The sequence below is a fragment of the Cottoperca gobio genome, chromosome 15, assembly GCF_900634415.1.
Source record: "Cottoperca gobio chromosome 15, fCotGob3.1, whole genome shotgun sequence".
In the NCBI taxonomy this organism is placed as follows: Eukaryota; Metazoa; Chordata; class Actinopteri; order Perciformes; family Bovichtidae; genus Cottoperca; species Cottoperca gobio.
This window is the reverse complement of record NC_041369.1, coordinates 9,409,815-9,427,876: the sequence shown is the minus strand read 5'-3', so window position 1 is coordinate 9,427,876 and position 18,062 is coordinate 9,409,815. Positions and strand designations below refer to the sequence as shown.

Sequence of the window (18,062 nt, the reverse complement as noted above, 5' to 3'; positions counted from 1 at the left end):
GATACTGAGCGCTTCCCACGGACACTCTGCCCCACCACAAATACAATGTGTGCATTTTTATTTGGAGATCTCTGCTTCAGCCTTTGAAAGGAAGCTCAGTGCTACCAGGAGTCCAAAGAGATGAACAAAATTGATAGCTCCTTAGCAGGAAATCACATTACCCTTTATGCTCTATCAAATTTTATTTTGCCTCAAAGGATGCCTCTTTGCCTCTTGGAAAGGCATCCTTTTGAAATTATATTAGAGACATGCAGTAGAGGTGAGAGGATCAAAACAACAATCAAGTGCAGATGCCTTTACAAGGCATTGGCAACAGAAAAGCAGCCAGTCTATTGTTGGGTCATCCCTGCCCAATAAAATCATATTAAAACAGACTTTACTGTATGATCCATTCAGATTAAGTTGAGTTTAGCCGTCAGATCAGCTCCACAGTGTGTGCAGCTCTGACTTACAAACACTGTAGTTAAGGTAATCAGTACGAGGTTGCTTTTGGTAGTGACCTGGCCTTCTTTTGTTCCATAAAAGGCCTGTCGACTTTCGCCCCTTTGAGGCATACACAAAGCAGCTGTTAATTGGTGCTTTCCCAGGCAAGTGGCCAGCAGACACTCAGTCTAATGTGGCACCTGCAAAAACTGTTTACTCATATTGGCTTACATCCTGTTTTGCTGTTTGCTTGCCAGTCTCCTTCCTGTTATGGTGGGTATTGCAATTCAGTCATGTATGGGCTTCAGATACAAAAACGCTTAAATGTAGGCTCACGCACAATATATTACCCACAAGATAAATCTGTAAACGTGGGAAATGAAGTAGGACACAAAAAAAGTCCGCTTATTGGAAGGAAAGAAGTAGAGGTAGAGGCCTCTCTCTCTGAAACTCACAGAGTGGATTTTTGTACAGTGGCACGTATGCAAATCAGGCCATTGGGAATACGCTCTGGCTCTACTGCGCCCTATTCTGATGATGCGGTTCGAGGCAGTGGAGGAGGAAATTGAGTTTAGTCAGATAGAGAAGCGGAGTTAACATGTGGCCTGAAGGAAAAGTAGAAGGAGTCACCTGGGTCCTGTGGGTAAAGAGGCAAAGTCCTCAAGAACCCCGGCTAAGGCACAGGAGGCAAGGGTGTGGAGCTCAGTGGATTGTACCATAATGACATTCAAATGCATAGTCCACTGGGTTGGAGGTGGTAGGAGAAATGTGAGATTTAAAGCTTGAAGTATTGAAACTCTGGGGGTCACAGCATTTAAAATGAACAATTCCATTTTTCCTGATCACCAACACCACCTTTATAATGATAGCCTAAAACGGACTTTTCCCACTTTTACCTTCCCTGATGGATGGCTATCATTGGAGGCCTTTACCTGCTGAACCTTACTTTAATAGCTGCTAAAGGCATACTCTGACCTAATTCTGTGGACTTTGTGTGAGCAAGCAACCAGAGAAGAGAAGAGGTGCAGTGGGTGAAAATGCAGAAGACACAGAGCCAGGGAGGGGGAGGGAGGGAGGGGGAGAAGAGAGGCAGAGAAATTCACTTCACTGTCTGAAATCTCCCCTTGGGCATGGACTTTTAACTGAAGACCGGCACAAGGTAATGTGCAGTATTCAACTCTACACTCTATTCATTTCCTCTGCTTCATTCATTACTACGTCCCTTTGACATAAAGAGTAGGTAGCTTCTCTGCCACTGAAACGTCTCCAATATATGAAAACAAGGCCTGAGAATTTGAGAGAAGGGCAGGCTCGTAATGATGAGCAGGATACGACAGGTTTATGAGACAGGTACAGAAAAACCTGACAACCTTTCCTCCTCTAAATAAGTTAATAAGTTTCCATGGGCAGTAACTGCCAGAGTAAAGCCTTCAAGCGGATTGCTTCACCCACTTTGCTTAGAAATAGAATTAAAATTGGGTTGTGTGTATAACAGTAGCACTATGCACTGAATAATCAATTAAACATTATGATATTACCATTAAGGGTATTTAAGAAATTAAACTGTCACTGGATTAATAGAAAATCTATTAGTCTGACCCTGCCGGGAAAGTTTTCTCCCAAAAACAACATGTAGCTGACAGCTTGTGGAGCTGAGGAGGCTGCCATTGTTCTGATAGGAGTACGCCCCTCCTGAGCAGAGTAATCTTGCTTCGGTTATTGTTCACTTGTGTCACTCTCCCTCCGATGATGAGTGGACACCAACTGTCACTGTTTGAATGTAAATTATTAGCCAACCAATTAGTCACACGCTTCTAGTTCAGTTCAGTTCAATATATCATAATGGATAAAATCCTCCTTGTCCACCAATACCTTCCATTTGGCTTTAAGATGAGTCTTGCTTGTTAGGTTAACGATAACAGGCATAAGGTGAGAAACACAGACATTAAGAGTCGACTGCTTCACATGATTAACACAATGTGGAGAATAATAAACAACACGAGTGAAAACTATTAAAAAGTTGCCTTTTCCCTGGGTCCATCAAAGGTTGTTTGACTTCCTCCATCGAGATGCACACAATTAGAACAATAGATTTACCTAATACCATGATTATTGAAAAGCACCTTACATTGAACGAAGGAGTAGGAAACTTCAACTCAACTTCAACTCTTCAACTGTGTACATGACATACTGAGAGACTGAACACAAGGAAAGACCTTAGCAACAAATCTTAATGTATACATGGTAGAGAAGAATTTGTGTCAATTTGTGACAGAGTACATTTTTAATCTGTCTAGATAAAAGGAGGGACTTTGACGGGATTGATACATAATCTTCAATGTTCTCTCTGAAAATAAGTAAACAGGGGTCGTTTTTCAGGCCAAGGACCTCCAAACTGGTGTAGCGTGGTGCAGGGACCCCCTGTATATGGGAGGGGGGGGGGTGTTCACCCCTCTCCTTTCCTCCACTCTGTCTCTGACTGTAGGTGTGTGTGTCGCCGCCCTTCGTGAAGTACAGCGGAGGAGGGAATGTGAATACGCAAAGCAAAAGAAAAAAATTAAATAATATATATATATATATATATATATATATATATATATATATATATATATATATATATATATATATATATATATATATATATATATATATATATATATATATATATATATATATATATATATATATATATATATATAATATATATATATATATATATATATACATACATATATATATAATTTTTTAATTGCTTTATCTGCAAACAATTTCCTGTTGAAGACCTATGGTCTATACATAAAAACACAACTTACACAAAATACTGTAGTCAGGGACATTGTCGGTGCTGCCTTTTGGCTTCTTTTCTTTTCTAAACAGTGTTTTCTTTTGCGTTTCCTGCTTGTGTCTCCCAGTTTCTGTTAAGGACTATTTCCTTCAGACACAGGAAGGTACATCCCAGACTGTTGTGGCAGTAGGAAGTTTGGACTGAGGATGAATTATGACCACAAAAACAGCTGAGAGGAGGAGTAAGAGCAAACAACCCTTGGTTGGCACAGATCTTAGGACAGTTTGAACAGTAGTAGAGGCAATGCAATATGTTTAATTACGTACCTTTACGCGTTACTATGTAACACAAGTTATGAAGCTAGCTAGCCGTTAGCAGCAGTCTTACCTTGTGTTTGGCTAGCAGAGCTAACAGCTAACAGAGCTAAACACTGAACGTTTCTGTTCAGAGGAGGTGTTAAACCATTAACATGAAGCGTTACACAGTGAACTGCCGTTTAATGTGACAACACAATTGGCATCACCAGTTGTTTCGTTTTTTTGGGCGATTTTTGTCAATATTAATTTGCTAATTTAATGGTCTTCTGCCAGAAGAACTAGAGCCGCTCAGCTGCTGTTTTCAGCTTTGGAGTCAAATTCAGAGGTAGAAGTGCCAGACTGAGAAATATGGATGTTTTTTTTAAGAGCCTTTTTCTGATTATGATATGGTGGTTAATGTCTTCCAACTCCACAGCCACCCCTGCCACTAAGATTAAGAGAGGATCTGCTATTCTTTCGTCATGTTACTTAAAGTCTACATTGGCCCTGGCTGCCTGCCTCAGCACGACCCAGACACTCACACCAAGATTGTGGTTCCACTTTACGGTTTGTGTGAGAGCAGAGAACCAACTCTGCCTGTTCTTGCATTGAAAAAGGCCAGCAAACATGAAAAGCAAAATATATTCTTGCCGCAAAGCATGTGATTTATTCATGGCCTTTAGATGCTAGATCATGTGAAGCAGAGCATTAACATCACATGTGCAGCTGCTTTTATGGGCCCTCATCCATTACTCCTGATTTACATTCCTCAGCTAACATAGTGCTGTAACCAGAGCTGTGCAGATGCCTCTTCACGAGCAGCCAACAATGTGTGTGGATAGGAGTTAATCAACATAGAGCGGACAAGACCAATACACGTTTGTGCCAGGTCACTTAACCACTGTCGTCAAACTTCTCTACACGGTTGTCCTGAATGTGTAAAAATCATTTTATAATAAAGCATAAGTTATTTTGCAGTTGGGCACCAAAATAGATAAAGCGTAACCATAACAACTAAATAAAATATGATTAACAGAGGAGAAAAAAAATAATCATATTTTAGCACCCAGTCTTTGAAGAGTTCTTACACGACTTCCATTTGAACCTTGTCTGCACTTCCCTTAATTTCTACTGCATGGGTAAGCTGATATTTCAAGCTTGTATGAGGTCCATTTATGCATGTTTACTTATAGGAAACACTGGGGAGTAGGTGTTTTTGTGAGCAGAGTGTGGGTGGGGAAGCATCAAAAAGGCCAAATGAAGCACTTCCAGTACCACTGAGAGATTAGATGGCAGGCTCCATCTTCAAGATATCACTATTGATTTCCCTTTCTTTCTCCCATTTCTCACTCTGTGGAAAAATAACTTCATTACTGTTCTAACTGACTCATCGCTGCACAGAGAGAAAGCCATATATTTCCAAGACAACCCATCCGAGAAATGCATTTTCACATGACATACAGCACATTGTCTAGCTAATAACCGCAACGCAGTTATTTGTTTTGTAGCTTACTCGGCCTATGCATGTGTATTATGTATAATAATACACAATTCTGCTAATTGTGTATTATTAACAACAATATGTTTAGAAAGATGTGTTCACGTTAATTATTCAGCTGTATAACAATCTAGTTAATTACATTGCTCATTTTTGAAAATATTTAATAGGAAAGGAAGAAAAATGCCCTGTCACACTCGTAACTGTTCAAATTCGCCTTTGGGAAGAAATTGAGTTTTTATTTGTACTCCATTCATTCTTCATGCTAACCTTGGACTTACACTTCTTATCAGGCCAAGTCAAATTTAATTAGAGCTCACTCTTTCCAACCTGAAATTCATGGCTGATTACTTGGCCTCCCTCTTGGTCCATTTGTCTTGAACCATCTCAGACGTCTATGCCTAGTAAGCACCAGATAACAAAGGAGAGGGCCCAGGGAAAGCTGGGTGGTTCTGCTCCAACACTCACAACTACATTCAGATTTAATATTTCATAGACGGGAGTTCATGATTAATGGAGGGATTTGGAAGAGTCATGAGGAGGGACATTTAAATTGTTCCCTAACCCACAGCAGAGTCACTTACTCAGACAAGCCTCTTCCATCTCTCGATTATATAAGCTTTACATAACGTGAGCGAAAGACTGTTTTGAGATTTTCTTTTTCAAGTATTCTGACAAATCCACTGTGGCAGCTTGGGGAGAAAATGAGGAAAACTGTCAGCTAACTCAGTTATGCGGTCCTTCAACTAAGTAACTTTTCTAACATTCTTATCCAACAAATCTGCAGTAGACAAAGAGGCATATAATTGGCAAAATAGGATCATCAATGTGTGTGTGTGTGTGTGTGTGTGTGTGTGTGTGTGTGTGTGTGTGTGTGTGTGTGTGTGTGTGTGCGCGTGCGTGTGTGAGAGAGTGAGTGCGAGAGAGTGAGAGTAAGAGAGCGTAAGACAGAGAGTGAGAGAGTAAAGAGATATCCTCTCTCACATCTGTGGTGTTTCTATACCATAAGCCCCAGAAGTCCCTTTACTCTCATCTTGGGAATCTGCTTGAACTGATGAAACAGTCTACTGCTTTGCAAAAGGCCATGTTTTCAGTTTTAAAATGTTAAATCGAGTAGTCAATGTGTGTTCTATTTTAGCAGTAAAGAGCAAATGCACGCATTACGTTTATCTGATCATTTTTAACTCACCACCAAACACTATAAAATATGTGTTTTAAATGGAATCAAATAAGGAATTTCTCAAAAGTTCCATGTTTGTATGGAAATACAAACCACAACAACAGCACATGTAGTGCGACAACTTAGATGGATATTTAATTAGTTTGCTCACTATTCTTTCTTCATTGCCATGTTTGTAACAACTGGGTATTGAACTCAGCTGGCCCAGACAGTAACACTGTCCTCTGTGTGACTCACCGACTCCTAAGCGAGCCAATTTGACAGTGGAATCATTTGAAAAACAGCATGCGAGTGCAGGTTTCTTGGGACCCCCGAGATGCCTTTAACTAAATCATGTTGTAATGTATCACATCATATTTCATCACATCCCTCTGAGCAATAGCTGAATTGAAACTTATTGAGTCCTTACAAGTTTGGCTCTCCAGGTATCCATTTGAGAATAGGAACCGAGACAGAAACTCTTGATTGAGAAAGTCAAAAGTCAAAATATGCAACGTACAACTACATGTTTGTGGTCAATAGACCAACAAAAAGTGGTTTTCTACTTCCTGTGCTATAGTAATACTTGCAGACTGGCATTAGAGCATATTCAGTCTGAGGTCATCAGCAGACACAGGATGTACAGGTTCTGTCAACACCTGGCTATTGAATTATCCCATGGTTCAATAAAGCAATGTTATTTCCCCTCAAATAGTTATTAATAGAATGTCTCTCAAATAGAGATAGAGTCTCAGCTAATTTAAAAGACCTTTTAGAAAGCTGGAAGGTTTGTAATGAAAACCTTATGTAGCTACATCAGTCAAGCAGATCAATAAGACCCGTCTCAAGCCATTACCCAATAAGAGTAATATGTGTCAGGGTTCAATGTGGACTTATCCGTTGTCCCTTAGCCAGAGGGAAGGGATGAGGATTACATCCAGTACGAAAACCAACCTGCTCATATGAAGCAATTTTAGTTGTAACTTTATTTTACTATAAATGTTCTATTTTATCGTATGAATGATCTTAGCAAAGGGCAGAAGGTCAATTTAAGGGTGCCATGCACATGAATGTTTCTGAGGCATTATGACTACGACGGGGGCGAAACAAATGCTGCAGCTCTGACACCATACTCAAGGAAATGCTTTGTCATTTTAAACCAATTTCCCACTTCGCATTAAATTATTTCCGTATGATGATTATATTTCACCGTTTCATTACAGTTATTTATGAAACTCACACTTGAGCACCACTGGACTGTTTGATTATATTATAAAAAAAAAACATATCTCAGATTTTCAATCTTATGTGTTTTAGTAGTTGGGGTGGCATATCTCAAATGTCCTTAATGCTTCTGAATATTCTGCCCAGGGGTAGCAGCATATTGTCTAACATCCAATAGTTAATACACGTTATATTGTCCTGCTGATTCCAGAACAGATTAAATTACCACTGCCAAAGAGGACACCAAAGCAGTTACAGTAACTACGGAGAAAGTGTTTCTGGAACCTGACTGAGTTCAAACTGTACAAGAGGAGCGAGCATAGCTTCTAATGCCAGTAGCCAGAGCCAATATTAGGATGTTTACCATTTTACTGAATCTGCCCTCAGCCTCGAAAATCTTCTGTCATGTATTGTAATAGTATACTGTACAATGTCCCTCTGGATGTGCAGCAAAAAACAAGTGACAGATTAAAGATTAGAATTCTCTGTGCATGTAAATGTAGTTATTAATAATTAAAACAGTTTCCAGGGAGACTCAAGTAAGCAGAAAAGGAGCAATCATCTGCACCTGCTGCAGATCTTATAATCAAGGAGCAATCAGTATGAACCCTGTGTGGACCTCCCCCTCCCTGCTGCTACCAGTCATGCCCATCCATCTTACTTCCAGGGAACACAAAAAGAATGCCTGGAGCTTTTGCTACTGGCAGCACCAAATCATATACCGTCTTTAAGATGATGAGTCTTTTTCTTCATTTATTATTGTACTGTATTTATTTAGCCAACTATTTGTCTTCACTCAGGGATTGACTGCAATAAAAAAGTATTTTTACAAAAGTTATGAATTATCTCATTAGCTCTAACCATTACTAAAAGGCAAATAATGGCTAAACTAAGTATCCAAGAATAGAGCCACAGAATTAAAAAGGGAAAGAACAGTCTATAGACATGCAATTCTTCAAACTAAATTGGGTCAAAGAGCTTGAATTCCTCAGTAAAGGTGAGATGGAAATCTCCTTAGAAGCAACATGCTCGATAAGCAAGATGGAGGAGGCTATGGGTATGAGCACATAGTGTAAAGTTCAGTAGCATCCGTTTCTTCTGTCATTTGGGTCACCAGTCTGTACAGTAAACCTAACCCAAGGAACATTAACTAAACCATCATTGTTTCAGATCCAAGCGTTTGTAATTCCAGTCCAGTTAATTTCTTATCGGAGCTCAATCTTATGACAAAACATAAATAAAAGCAATAAAAAATGGACTGAGCCAGAGTAGGATACAACCAAATTAATTTGCACTAGAACAGTGCACCTCTTCCATGACCAAAAAAGACACAGTAGAGAGATTTCATTTTACAAACCCATAAAAATATCTGATATTAAGAGAAGAAAATGACATGCTAGAAAGACAATTTTGTTCCAACATAGAGGCACAGTGGAGAAAGACACACACACACACACACAAATTAAACGTGTTGCAAAATGAATGCAAATATATGCAGATTCCTTCTATCAGCCTGTACTCCGTTTTTTCCCCCAAACCTTTGGTCTTTTAAAAACTGCAGGCAGACAAACAGCAAGCCGTTTAAAATTCATGAAACATTTATTTAATTCACCGGGCAGGGACCTTTCCTGACAACCTTTTACTTCTCCCACTCAAGCTCTGCTAGTCTGACATTCGTCAGGACCGCATTGGACATGATGTATGTTCCATGACAGATTACTCTCCTGCATCGTTCACATCGCTCTCTTGAGTCTGCTTTGATCAGGGGGATAAGCATTAGCATCACCCACATCCCACTGAACACTACCGACAGAAGTGATGGACAAATTGTGACAGGAGTACCACAAACACAAATGTGTAGAAAGCAACATACACACACACGCACAAGTCATGGGGACATTTGCGATGACTCTGTAAAGCAAGTGTGCAGCTACATACGGCATGCAAATTAAGGTGACAACAACACACTAAGATGAAATCCAGTGTTGGCCTCCAGGTAAGAGGAGCAGGCCGGTGCCTAAATGGTAACTGCTTTGATCCCAGACTGGAGGGATAAATCTGGGCGAGGATTACCACTATTGTTCACTTAACCCCCAAACTCCTCAGTGGCCAACAATCACTGTGATTTTACTTTGCTGCTCCACCAGGTGTGTGTGAGCGCAACTGTGTGAGAGTGTTACTAAGAATAGCATTGGTTCTTAGCAAACCTACCCAGGGTTAAATATAAAGAGGAACATTTTGTTATATAGTTAGATTTCTGAAAACAACAACAGTTTTACTGACTAACAAAATAGATGTTTTTAATGTATACATTTATTCCGCAAGATATACAGTTTGTTACTAGAGGGAGTCAGAAAGCATTTTTGAATGTGCACTGTTGTGCCTTTCCTTGTGATGCGATGATGGAGAGGGATTTTCAGCAGGTCACGACCCTGTCATTCCACACGCTTGAGGGTCCAGCAAGTAATCATGGTTATTGACAAACTAAAGGTTCAATTGGACTTAATAGCCAGCGATTCTTCTACTCATCTTCCCTTTCTTCCCTGTGCTGCACCATGACTCGGATACGGCCCATCGCTTTCACAGCCCATCTCATTCCAAGCTACAGGTTGAGCCGAAGCCCAGCTGTCCATCGAGTTGCTCTGCTGTGTGAATGACAAGGAGATGCAGTGAGAGGCGCTGAACTGTGCAATGTGGAGGAGCTTCTTTGAAATCCTCCAGGTTCTTTTCTTCACGCTCAGGCTGTGTAAAAGTCCATCTACGCCCTCTGTGACTTCTCTCCTCCCTTGTGCACTAACCCCTTTAACTAGTTCCCATTCTGGCTCTCTGAGCTGCTCACCCATGGCTCCCGTCCTCTGTAAAGAAAAGATGCTTTCCCACAATTCTCTGAAGATGAGGTCAGTGAATTCTACTTCCAAGACTATGGGTGGTACTTATTTAGGGTAAAAGCAATCCTCACACTTATTTTTGTGGATTTAGTTCAGATGCTTCTCCCTGGCCATATGGCTCAAGATATGTGTAAGTAAATGCAGAGATTAACTTGAAGCAGCAAAGTTAAGTAAACACCAAACTCATCTGCAGTTTGACCCTAATGTCACTAGCGTTCTGTAAAACACAAATACCACTTAGGGTACCTGAGGAAAGAAAGCGGGTATTTAACCCCAAGAGATGAGCAGATTTCAGCCATCTGTTTTGAAGAGCTTAACCTCTCACAGTCCTCCACTGTCTGGATGCGTTTGGTGACAAGAAGAAAACCAAACAGCGTTCACTCAGGGAACAATGAGGCATGTCCAGCTCTTGCTTAAATCTTTGCTTAGTGCATTTACTAGCGATGTGCCATATGTCTCAAAATTCCTGTTTCACTTTGTACTGAATAGGGGTGGACAGGCCATCTGGAGCACTGGGAGTTTATCTGGTGAGCTACTCAACCTAAGGGGATTCCAGTGAGTCTAGAAATCCTAGAAAATATGTAGACGTTCTAGTTTTTAAATGCAGCATTGCAATGAGTAAACAAGCTCCATACAGGTGTGTGTGTGTGTGTGTGTGGTAGGGTTTTCAATCTGTCGCATCTCATGCTTCAGTTTTACGTTTGTACATTCTGCCTTTCCTACTGTACGCTGAACTGAAAACATCAGACTGATTAAGTAGAACATTAGGTCTGCCCAGTAAATAAAGGGTAAAATTGAGTTTTCTGTGACTCTGTACGCATGTTTTATCCCTTAGATCAGGAGTCTTCAACATTTAACGCCAAGGACCCCCAAACTGGTGTAGCGTGGTGTAGGGACGTGGTGCAAATTTATTTTAGTTCACCCCTCTCCTTTCCTCCACTCTGACTGTAGGTGTGAATTTGTCCTTATAAATATTTAACATTGTAATATTCATACTGCTTCCTGTCTTTTCTGCCATCTTGTACCACAACAGAAAAATCAGTTCCTTCAAAGCTGCATTCTGTTACAATGGTTTCATGTTGTGTGGTTTGTTGACAGGTGTCAAAGGGATTGTGTACCAAGAATGTCAAATGCCATGGTGAAGTGAAGGATTACATGGCATTACTTTCTGAATATTCTTTCAGAGCCAATAGCAGTCTAGTGAAGGAGTGGTAATCTGCTGTGGCCAGACCCCATCTGGACAGACGGTGGCTTAGTTCCACAGAGTTCAGTCCCCTGGAAAACTTGGCCTACCATGTCACAGTACATCAGAGAGCTGAAATTTGACCATTCACCCCAGCTAATGAAACCGGCTTCCCATTCACGCCACACCACCTCTGGCCCGCAACCAAAGCAGACAGCCATGTTTATTATGAGGGAGTGGAAGCACCCCGATGTCGAGACCTGCCATGCAAAAAGACAGCTGAGGCAGGTTAAAGAGAACCTTCTTTGTTTCCCTCATTTCAGAACTGTCTACAGCCAAGGGAAAATAATAGCCATGCGTTTGATGTCCTGAGATAATTTTCCTTCCACCGGTACAGATAAAAGAAAATAAATAACATCCCTTTTCTGTCTTGATCTTATTCATTCCCCCCTGTACTATTATACATGAATATAGCAACACTGATATATCTTTTAGATCTAGAGTTTGTGGGCTGCGACTTTGACCATTGCTCTTTTATAACAGTGCACAGCTCATGTTGGCAAATAAAGCATTTGAGCTTATGCCGTTTTCCTCATTGCATGTCATTCTAGGTAAGCTAAAATAACAAAAATGTAAAGGCTCATTCTACTGCTTACCCACAATGCATTACACTGATCCTTAGGGATAAATGGTAGCCAAATAAGAGGGTCTGTCAATTTCTACACACTGTCCATTTTCCAAGCAGAAACAAATCTGTCACATCATGACACTTATCTGTTCGGCAGACAGCTAGATTTCAAGCAAACTGCTCATGTTATTAGGCCGGATAGTATGAAAGGATGTTCTATTGACCTAAGCGTCAGATCAGGCTGATAAATGGAAACCTAAATTGGCAGTTTTGGAAGGTGGGATATTGATTTTGGTCAAATGGCTCATTGATTATTTCATTACAGCACTCTGTTGTGATTAGTTGATAAGCAGAGTGGATATTGGGCACACAATCTGTGAGCTTGGCTGATTGACTAGAAGACAGTTGATTCATCCGATTAGGTGAGTGGTTGTGAACAGAGATGAAAAGGAGAGCTTCTTTTGAGCTTCCGATGGGCCACTAGTTGACAATCTCAGGGATTTATCATAATTTATACATCTACTTATACTGCGACTGAGAATGACTGCAATAAAGACAATTTAACTGGAAGGAGGTTTCAGTGGTTTGTAATGAAGTTACCTGGATCTTAGACATCTCCTCTGTCCAGGCTTCCAATGCATGTTGACAGCCACAATACAAGTTGTAACAGCTAAGCATTCAGGGATCAAATGAATTCACCCCTCATGAAAACTTTATGAATACACTCTGAGGGACTGAATATAAATGTGCATATTCTGTAGAGTTAATACACAGTGGAGGCTGTTAGATGCTTCAGAGTACAAATATTGTCAGATAATATTTGCCTAATCTTTGCATATTATCGTACTATTAACGCAATTACATCATGTGCATTACTAAAGGAGCAAACTGTAATTTGAATTGGTGGAAGAAGATGGAAGTGTGTTACTTAGTGGTTAAAACAAAGACAGAAAAATGTGCCCGTCCATGGCAGATGACCCTCACAGATTACTTTTATTAAAGTAAATGGCAAATAGCATTTTGCTACCCATGCACAACAAAGTTAGATTACTAGGAAAGGAAAAAAGATAGTCTCCACTAAAATGTCTATTTTTTTCCACAAGAAAGGCAATCATACTTATTAGTCTATAATCATCACACTATTTTTTTTTTAATATATATATATATATATATATATATATATATATATATATATATATATATATATATATATATATATATATATATATACACGTCATGAAAACAATAATCCAGTTGACATAATTCTGTCTGAGTGGCACCACATGGGAGAAATTCTTGTCTTGGTGGATACATTTATATGCACTGCAGATTTTCTGTAACATTTAGGATGCTCACGTATGCCTACCATCATGTCCTGATTATAATAACCCAGTAAAGATCATATCCCAGTTGCTAAAAGCTGGGTTATTATCTAGTATACTGAGGCGTGTAAACACTTTAGCCCAATTATTGTTGGGTTTTATGTTCAGCGTAATTTGATTTCAATGGTAATATTCAGACAACTTTTTGTTTTACAGGAATATTGTACAGATCCTCTTTAAAGTAGTTATCCCAAATACAATGAGCAAGAAAAGATAGGCACCAATGAAGGACAAGTTTTTTGTCAAATATACAGGACAAATTCACTTTGGGAAACTCCATATTAAACATGCTTATATCTATCACTTTTTTTTGCTTTAAAAAGATTGTGGGCAAGCTAAGCATTATACTTAAAATGCAAAACAGTTTCAATGAGAAACATAATGGATTGAGCAGGAGGGCAGCTTGTAATATCTCCATGCTGTTGAATTACTGGGGGGAGAAAAGAGGGAAATGAGTTATGGTGCATTAACCTCTTCATTCACAATTATCCCCCCCCCCCTCTCTCTGTCAGCCTGTCTCTGTCTCAGTCTTGTATTACACATCGCTTAATGGCACCAAACTGACCAACACTCCCTGGAGGCGCCCTCCGTCAGCCAAGTGCCTGATAGTATTTTTTCACAACACCGCTCTCAATCCTAAGGGAGGGGTAGGGAAGCACCTTGATGATATCACTGGTATAACGTTTCAGAGAAGTCATCGGGCAGGGATGGGGGTGAGTGAGGAGAGGGCGAATGGGCTGATAAGAATCTCTTTGTCCCAGAGTGATGACCTGCACTGCCGGGTCAACATCCTGGGGAGCTAACTGGTGTGAAGCATTTTTCAACCTTGGAAAGGTGTTGAGACATTGAAGGGTGGTGTGGAGAGAGCTATTGAGTTACTGTGATGGGGAGGGCTGGGGTGCATGTTTGCTTGATGGCCTGAGGCATTTGTAAAGCAATAAGAGGGCCAGCAGCTCTCGTCTTTCTCCCACCGGTGCCTGGTTAGTATCACAGGCGTGTAACACATGCCCTCTCACACCTGACTGAGACAACAGTTAAGGACTGATATTGATCCAAATCTGTCTCACATGCAACACTACCATTGGGAGACATATGCTGAGCTGTACTGCCTAAAAAGGTTGTTAATAATAACAGTGAGGTCTTACATTTTCATTTATTTTTAAGTAAGAAAGAAAACTGCTTAATGGAAACTTGGGCTTATGTCATTATACATGAATACAATACTTGTATAAGGTTTTCTGCTTTGCTGGAATGAAGTAATACTATCAAACTGATTACTTATTTTTGCTTTAATTGCACCAAAATCTTATAATATAGGCATTATAAAAGACTAACTTCTTGGTAATCTATTCCAAGTCACTGTAATAAAACCTCTTTGCTAAAGTCGTTTCAGTCGCAGTCTCCTAGCAGCCAACTAAATGAGAAAACTGATGAGCCCTGTTAGCTTCCAAGTAAGCCCCTTTGTTCTACCTGCTTGCTAATTCCTTGCGAGTCTTCATCCCTGACCACTCAAAGCTAATTCAGCACTTCTTAGGCATATGAGCTCCTGATGACCTCCCAGTGGTAAGGAGAGAAATGTAGTGAAACTTTGCGATTTGGCCCGAAATTTGTGACCATGTCTCCTGTAACGTCTGGGTAAATCATGCATTGTTTCTACGACATATAGGGCAATAGAACGTGTGAGGCTAAATCTCTAGCTCTGAGTTGACAAGAAAACAGCTCACAGGGACGAAACCTGCATATCTGACATGCAAATAGTCCTATTAAAAGATTTCAGTGACTGACACAAAACTGTGGCCATCGTTGAATTCTGTCTAAAAACTCTTTTATTAGCACATCACCCTTTAAAAAGCAATGCTGCTTGCACACTAATATTGCCGCTCATCCCTCGTAAATGTAAAGTTAAGTCAAGAGAGTAGTTGATAAACACAATATAAAACAGAAAGGCACCAAGGCTCCCCATCATGAACACGTAAACAGCACATGAAACAAGCATAACATTAAAAGTCCTGTGGGGAATGGAGCAGTTAGTAGACACCAGTAGGTATTTACTTTATCTTTTTACAGTAGTGCTCTCGCTTTAATTGCCGTCTGAATAATAAAGCACCGGCACATTCCTTGTGCTCTCTGATCAATCTGACATATTGGTTAATGAAATAAAAGCTTCAACGCTCTCTCAAGCTTTGTTGCCATTTCCTTTTGGGCTGTAAAAAGAAAGTTGGTGAAATGTGCAATGATAAACACCCATAAAGCCCCGTCTCATTTTACTGAGAGGCCATTATGGTACAATCCTGAGAGGTGCTTTCATTCTCTGACAGTCAAATTCTTCTCATCTATAAAACATGCAGGTTACGTTGAGGGGTAGCTGTAAACTGCCAGTTTGCTCATTTAGTAATGTCTGGGGAGTGCAGCTATCAGGTATTCATCTTCCGCCTCCTGGCCTCTTGCTGTGTGGCCCTGACTGGGAGGACACTGCCAGTCATATTGTACAAATGAATAGGTAAAATCTCCTGTCGCTCCACCACTACTCCAACAAATGGTTTGATTAGCACTGCCACTGCTGAAATTTCTATATATTGAATGTTTTTTGCTGTCCATGCTCTGGAAGATTAAATAATGATGTCACATTTTTCAAAAACTGTCAGATATACCACCACCCTGCAGTCTCTTGGAGGACAGCTTGTATATTAAATTAGACTTAAGGCTAGTTATATAGCTAGTTGGTGACTAACTAAAATGAGAGAAACCACAAAAACCTCCATTTGTACTATCCAATCTTCATTTGTAACATCCAATGTGCTCTTAGTTATGCTAATTGCTAATGAATTCAAACCAAACTTTGCTCTATTCAGGTTGCCTGCTTCACATACCATGCCCGTGGGACCCATAGCAAAGTTTTCAAGGGTCTGTGGCTAATTGAAAAAGTACACAGCATCAAATATACAGCCATCTATCTTGCCTTTGTGCAATAACAATGCAATCAAAGTGTAAGTGCATGGAAGAATATGTTTACCGCTAATTGCAATTGAGTGCATTTCCCTAATGAAGCACAGGACTGACCCTAATGTTGGTCTACGTGCAAAACATTGGGTGGGCATGTGTGCTTATTAGCCTTTGTGAATGTTGGTGTGAGATGCCAACAAATTCCTTCGTTTTGATTTTTAGCATAACTTTTAACCCACAAAGCTGTTTTTACAAATGCTTTGTCGGGGAGAGGAAGGAACTGAAGAATGCAGTTCTCCCATGCACCATTGGCAGTATAAAGCACAGGCCGGTTGTCTTTTATGATGATTAATGTTCAAGCACACAGATTTTCAAGACCTCTCCATCAATTCTATGGTTGCAGGGACCAGCGAAAGAGCCTGAAAAACAGTGTGCACGTGTAACAAGCCTCAGACACGGACTAGGCGCTTTAGTACATTCTTTACAGATGATAGGACTAAACACAGATTTGAATTTCATCTTGGCTACTCATACATGAAACACTCTGCCTTAACTCTAAAAAACATTGCTGTTCCTTTAAAGGAACAAAACGAGAGGAATGTACAAACCAGTAGATAAATTGAGAAATATGGAGAAGGTTTTTGAAATGATCACAGTTCTGTAGGATTTTGCCCATTATCATGGGAGCCTTCAAGAAGAGCAGGATATGGGATGGAGGAGGAGTTTCAAACCCAACAACAGCATCACTATAATCATCAGAATCAACATCAGATGACTCCTTTCACTACTGCTTATTTCATGATACACAGGCTAATTGTGTTGTAGCAGGCACAACAGCACAAACAGAGGTCTGTCTGACCTTAACTGAACATGAAAACATGAATAAATGCGGGATATCAACTGAAATTGGATTGTGCTACGCCTTGTATTCGATGACATACATTATAATTGGCTTCACAATGCAGAAGTAATTGAGCAGATTCAGGAATTAGCAACATCAGTAATATTGCCAATATTGTCAACGGTGTTGTCTGGAGTTGAGGAAATTCAATAGTAACTCATTAGCCAAAGTTTTAGAGAGAAAAAATAAGTATTCATCATTGTCCGTGCGGTGCTGAGATTAAGTACTTCAAACAGATTGTTGGAAAGCTAAATAATTATATAGAAAATGTCATCTCTCAAAATGCAAATAAGAAATACCTGTAAAGCTGATTCAACTGTATAACAGTCATTTCTAGTCATATCCTCAAAACAGGAAAGAAACTAAGAAAAAAAGAAAAGAAAGTGTTAACAACTAAATATGTTGACATACCACAGCAGACGGTTGTGATTGAGACACCAGCTGGTGTTTAGAGTGAAAGCCTAAACCTAGTTTACCATAATGAAGCTCTCAGAGGGAGGCAATGCACTCCTCATAACATGCTGCTTTACTTGGCTTCTTAACACTTCCAAACCTGAAACATGCACACATAGATTTTTGGGACAAACACAAGATCTCCCTGGTCGCTAGTACAAAGTGGCACTGGGTGTGTTTGCACAGCTTGAGAAAACTCCGCTAAACAAATGATTGAGGATTTGATGCCAACTTGCATGATTCTAGCAAAACAACCAAAAAAAAAAAAAGTGTTCATTTTGGGGTGCCAAATTATCTGA

At 40.0% G+C, this 18,062-nt stretch overlaps 1 protein-coding gene across 1 annotated transcript in view; it reads right to left on the bottom strand.

The window, feature by feature from the left end:
- The window catches only part of macrod2 (mono-ADP ribosylhydrolase 2), a 367,748-nt gene that overhangs the window by 329,417 nt on the left and 20,269 nt on the right, over positions 1 to 18,062 (bottom strand). The gene's annotated exons all lie outside the window — the stretch shown is intronic.